General features: G+C 35.2%; 1 pseudogene; it reads right to left on the reverse strand.

Moving 5' to 3' along the window:
• The window catches only part of LOC116882041, a 963-nt pseudogene extending 813 nt beyond the window's left edge, over positions 1-150 (reverse strand).
• Between the last annotated feature and the right edge of the window lie 6,357 nt (positions 151-6,507).

Raw genomic sequence — 6,507 nt, forward strand, 5'->3', positions numbered from 1 at the left:
TAGTAGAAGTGTCTTTTTGTGCACAGATTTTAACAACTTCAAAAGCAATGACTTTGGTTTCACTAGGGTCTCTTGTTCCGAAGCTGGAATTTTTGAGGTGCTTACAGCACCCTCAGTTGACACAGACATATTGGTACTGTACTTTTGCATAGAACAGTGTAGAATAAGGGCTCTACATTGGTGACCACTGTTACCTATTTGCTTAAAGGGAACACAGCTGCTCCTTACTAAGCGGGGTTTTCCACACCTGGAGTCCGTGGAGTAGGGACCCTCAAGACTCCTCAGTTCCCTTTACTGGGCGCACAGAAACCCAATGTCCTGGGCCTCAGCAACCATTCCACTTGTGAGCCCCAGGCCACTGGGGAGCTTGAACGCACTAGGGCCCAGTTAAGAAGGGGGCTCCTGGCAGCAAAGGGGCAAGATCTCCATCAGCAGCGTTAGGGGTGCCCCTTGAGCTCTGGCTCTTTCTCCATTTCCCTTCCAGCCACACAGGGCTGCACAGGCCCTAGAAGGAGCCCAGCCAGCAGAGGTGCACCAGATGCATGCTCCCTGCTTCCCCTGTAATTGTAGAATTTTTGTGCCCATGGGAGGATGTAATTTCAAGCTCTTGCTATGCCTCCATCTTAAACCCAACTCCTTCTTCTTTATTAATATGTTTACAGTTATAAATTTCTTTCTAGCTAGTGCTTTAGCAATATTCCATATTTTTGTATGTATTTTATTTGTTTTCTTTAATCTCAAAGTATTTCTAATTTCCTTTTTGATTTTTTATATTTTGTATTTTATTTAATTTCCACATATTTATAAGTTTTTCTATTTGGAAATGTATGTACATATCAGTGTTTATCTAGGTATCTATCCACTATGCTATACTTATAAATCTACCCTGGAAATCTATGGTACTGAGATTTTTTTTTGAGAACAAGAAGGTATGTTCCTACGTTAGAGAGAACATATGAAGAGGAATATGACATTTCATAAAAATATTCCAGTTAAAACCATAATCAGAAGGTGTAATGAGTGCCTAATGCTCATTTCCAGAGCAGGAAGACTCTGAGCCTCCGGCCCTCAATGTGCTATGCCTGCCTGTAAGGCAACTAAGAAGGAAAGATTTTGGAGTTACACAGATTTGCTTCATTAATACAAGTCTACCAGTTTTTGAGAAAAAAAAAAATTCCTTAGAAGTGCTTTCTTTAATGTTGTTTTGAGATGAGTGAGATAATTGATATGAAACATTTTGCAGATACCAAAACAAGCATTTCGTCCATACTCACTTTTATTTGCATATTTCTAATAAAGGGCTTCACTATAAATACCTTCCAAAATCATGAACAGTGTCAGATTATAACTTTCAAAAGTCCATGAAGTTTGATCTGAAAGACATTTGAAGAAACCATAACGTGCCAACAAACTGGTGGTTGATGGTCACAACTAGCAGAGATCATTGTAACACTGGTTAAGTTTGCTACCTAGAAAGATCTATGCTTGCTAGTAGAAGACACCAGGGCAGGTGGTACAGGGGAGTCCAAAGGAAAAACTTTAAGAATGTGTAATTTCCTAACAATGCCATGGCAGATTAGTGTGATTGCTGACTGGAAGGGCCCAGAAGGAGTGGCAGATAAACTGTAGCTATGGGAAATTTGATTGCTTAAACGCTTTAGATGACTGTTAAGAAAAAAGGAGGAGGAGGAAGAGGAGAAAAAAGAAGAAGAGGAAGTGGCCCAGACACATGAAAAAGAAACTAAGAATTCATGGAGAGTTTTTGGGTAGGTTGCATCAATGCAATTCTTTGCCTTTTAAGTGTCAAATTTGGTACTTTCCTATATTTATTGAGCTTTAAATTATAAGAATCATCTTAAAGCTAAAACTACTCCTCCAGACATAATTCCAAGGTTAATTGTTTTGGCAAGACCAGGCACTCACCCACTTTTATCTCTTTCCTACTATGAGAATTGGTGGTAATAACATAAGTATTATTTTTCTTGGGAAAATATTTTCTGGTTTTCTAGGGAAATAAAAGTCTTTCTTGCTAAAGATCTCCTTTTAAAATTTTGAGTTTCTATGGTAACTTTATATATTCCTACAATTTTCAACCTAATTTTAGCTTAAAATTTACGTGAAGTAATTTAAAGAAGGATTTTAAAACTGATAACATGAAAAAGATTGTTTTGAATTCCACACCCCTATCAGGTTCATGTAAAGTGTATGAGGAGCAATTTTATATTTTTAGTGTACAAATAGAAATTTTTTGTTATTTGCATATATATTTATTATTTATGACTTTTCTATTTTTGGTATTTAATAGAGTTTAAGGACACTAGTATCATGTGAACATAAAAATACATAAAATTTTTATTAAAACAAAGGTATACAGGGCGCCTGGGTGGCTCAATGGGTTAAGCCTCTGCCTTCGGCTCAGGTCATGATCTCAGGGTCCTGGGATGGAGCCCCTCATCGGGCTCTCTGCTCAGCAGGGAGCATGCTTCCTCCTTTCTCTCTGCCTGTCTCTCTGCCTACTTGTGATCTCTCTCTGTCAAATAAATAAATAAAATCTTAAAAAAAAAAACAACCAAAAAAACCAAATGTATACAGAAAATAATTACTTTGGAGAGTCATCCACTATATGCAGTTTTCAGTTTATATGTGAGGTGGATATTCTTGTGCAAAAATATCTATCTGTTGACATTTCTGTTTGTCTGCAATCCTTTTCAATGAGTAATCACATATTAGAAATATTAGGCAACTCACCATCACATTTTTATATCCTGTACACATACAGAAACATCTTTAAAGTAATATAATGAACCAGTGTTTAGAATTTTGTCAGTCATTGCCACAAATATTACTGCGAGATTCAGCGAACTTTTAGATGAAAGTTTTCATGTAAAAATATGTGATATATGTCTGAGGATTTAAAGATTTAATAATTATCTTATCAAAAGCAATATTATTAAGAAGTTATAAAGTCAGAGTGGGACTGGAACTCAGGATTTTCAACAGATAGCCTAATATTTTCTCTTCCTTTCACTAGTAGCTTTCAGAAATATTTTAGTTATAGAACTCCTTTTTCAAAAGAACGCTAACATGAAAGCTTAATAAATAAAAATAGAAGTACTCTAGCTAAAAGCAGAATAACTTATTATTCTTCTTGTTCTTTCCATATACCCACAAGACCTGTTTTGTGGTGTCTGGGGATCCCTTGGGTTCCTTGGAAAACTTTCATAACATTTTATTACACCAAGTTGACAATTCAAGTAGGATAGATTTTCAATTTATGTTCATTATAAATGTAATATATTCACAATTAGTAAAACTTATTTATCACAGTTATAAGTGGATTCAGAAATGGTATTTTTTTTTCAGCAGTAGATAACAAAAAGCCAGACTCACACTGGTTTAAAAATAAATAAATAAATAACTAAAACAGACTAGAGGTTTATTGTTCTTTTAATATAACAAAAGAAGTGAAGGTAGGTAGCTACTGATGTTAGTTCAGTAGCTCAAAATTTGAGATGATTTCCTTAGCTGTCTCTCATGGTCACAAAATGGTCCTGAGACTTCATGCTTTGGAACTCTCATTTAAGACAAAAAGAAACTTCCTTTATAAAGAAGACCCTTTCCCCAGAATCTCCTCAGCAAACTTCCACTTATGCCACATAACTCCTGCATTATATAGTGACTGCTACCTGAAAATGGTGATTGACAACATACATACTTAGCTTTCCAGGCTCCTAATGGAGGTGAAATGAGAAAATTGAAACAGGAAGATTTTTGATAACCACTTAATAGTGTCTAACATAGTGATACTCAAAACTGAAGTAGAACTTAGTAGATAATATAGGCTTTTATACTTGGAAGTAATTAAATTTTTTCTTTAATCTTATAGTGGTGAGATGTTACTGGTGATTCTATCCTTGTATTAATTTAAAACGATTGAGATTTCTGAAAATAAACTTTAAAACCCTAGAATCTTTATTTTATAGTTTTTTGTTTGTTTTTTTAGATTTTAGGAAACCCAGAATTTTATTCCTGAAAACTAAATATAATCCTCATTTTGTATTCAATATATTTCTTTTTTTTTTTAAGATTTTATTTATTTATTTGTCAGAGAGAGAGAGAGAGTAAGCACAGGCAGACAGCGGCAGAGGGAGAAGCAGGCTCCCCGTGGAGCAAGGAGCCTGATGTGGGACTCATCCCAGGACGCTGGTATCATGACCTGAGCAGAAGGCAGCCGCTTAACCAACTGAGCCACCCAAGCGTCCCTTCAATATATTTCTATAGTCTATCTATTTTGGGAAACATACTTACATATTCTTTATAAATTCTCAATAGACAGATTTCTCATACCCTGAAGGTCCCAAGTCTCTACAAATTTGTTTTTTTCTTTAGAGTAATTTTCCCCTAAGGTTTTTATGCAACTTTCAAATTTGATAAGCAGTACCCCTGGGGCAAATAATATATGTTAATAAAAAATTAAATTAAATTAAATTAAATTTTTAAAAATAATAAGCAGTAATATCTCATAGGATATGCATATCTGAGACATATATGCAAATCTGAACCATGGTGTGGAGGTAAATGATTAATCCAACAGACAGTTCTATATGTCACCCTAGTATTTCTAAATTACATTATCTCTTAAGCATAAAACAATCTGAAATCCTATCATTTTGTCCTTATTTGACTAATATGCACTAAATATCTGAAAATTCAGAAAACTTTAAGTAATAGTTTGGATAATAGTAATTATATCAATTTATTTTTTCATGTAGTAAAAGAAAAAAGTAATATACTGAGAATTTCTTAGATCTAAAAAAGATTTAAAAGAGACAAAAATCCATGTGGACATCATCAGTCATGATGAGTGGTATGGGTGGCAAACCAAACAACCATCGAGAGGTCAAGCCAAGTCTGTCATTTAATCATTGAGAGCCACTGACATAGTTCAGCTATGTTACTCTTGTTGCTCTTAGTGTAGGCATTAGATGGACTAGTTGACACCAATCCATTGCTGAGAATCCAGTATATGGGTGGGGGAGAAGGGCAGGTAAAACTGGCCTTCATATAACTGTAACTCCTTTTACATTAAGGACAAACAGTAGTGGAGTAGTGAGTACTAGATCAGTGGGAAAAAGTCTGCTCTGGGAGAATTTTAATTGGACATTTAAAATTTTTAATTAGAAATTAATTTAATTTTAATCAGAAATTAATTTCCAACTTTATAATTGCTTCATCACAGAGTACTTGGCCTGGTGCATTTATGTCTTTTTAATTTGATATAGATAAACATTTAAGAAAAGTTTAGTGGTTTGCAACTTTATGGATTATAGTGCTTAAGAGAATCTGCCAAAAATCTGGGACTGGGAAAAACGGTACCTTTTCCCTTTTCTGTCTTAATATTTGTGGATTACCTCCTAGGGTATATACAATTTCATGTATAGTATCTAGTACAATTCTTACAACAATCCTGGGTATTTTGGAATTGCTATAATCACTTAATAAAGTACTAAATTAAGGGCCAGAGATTTTGAGAGACTTGCCAAATGGCACACAGCTTGTAAGTAGCACTGGGATTGAAGCCTGTGTTCACCAGCTGCCAGAGCCTGCAACTATTTTCAAGAGATGCCAGGCAAGTGAGAATCAAAAGCCAATAATCTGCCCATTTTTTTATATGATTGTTTTGTGTGTGTTTAGTTTGAGGAGTTCTTTATAGATCCTGGATATCAACCTTTTGTCTGTACTGTCATTTGCAAATATCTTCTCCCATTCCGTGGGTTGCCTCTTTGTTTTGTTGACTGTTTCCTTTGCTGTGCAGAAGCTGTTGATCTTGATGAAGTCCCAAAAGTTCATTTTTGCTTTTGTCTCCTTTGCCTTTGGAGACATATCTTGAAAGAAGTTGCTGTGGCTGATATTGAAGAGGTTACTGCCTATGTTCTCCTCTAGGATTTTGATGGATTCCTGTCTCAGGTTGAGGTCTTTTATCCATTTTGAGTTTATCTTTGTGTATGGTGTAAGAGAATGGTTGAGTTTCATTCTTCTACATATAGCTGTCCAGTTTTCCCAGCACCATTTATTGAAGAGACTGTCTTTTTTCCACTGTATATTTTTTCCTGTTTTGTCAAAGATTATTTGACCATAGAGTTGAGGGTCCATATCTGGGCTCTCTACTCTGTTCCACTGGTCTATGTGTCTGTTTTTATGCCAGTACCATGCTGTCTTGGTTATCGCAGCTTCGTAGTAAAGCATGAAATCAGTTAACGTGATGTCCTCAGTTTTGTTTTTGTTTTTCAACATTTCCTTAGCGATTTGGGGTCTCTTCTGATTCCATACAAATTTTAGGATTATTTGCTCCAGCTCTTTGAAAAATACCGGTAGAATTTTGATCGGAATGGCATTAAAAGTATAGATTGCTCTAGGCAGTATAGACATTTTAACAGTGTTTATTCTTCTGATCCGAGAGCGTGGAATGGTCTTCCATCTTTTTGTGTCTACTTCAATTTCTTTCAT

Source organism: Lontra canadensis, unplaced genomic scaffold (genome assembly GCF_010015895.1).
Source record: "Lontra canadensis isolate GAN:19392208 unplaced genomic scaffold, GSC_riverotter_1.0 scaffold80, whole genome shotgun sequence".
Classification (NCBI taxonomy): domain Eukaryota; kingdom Metazoa; phylum Chordata; class Mammalia; order Carnivora; family Mustelidae; genus Lontra; species Lontra canadensis.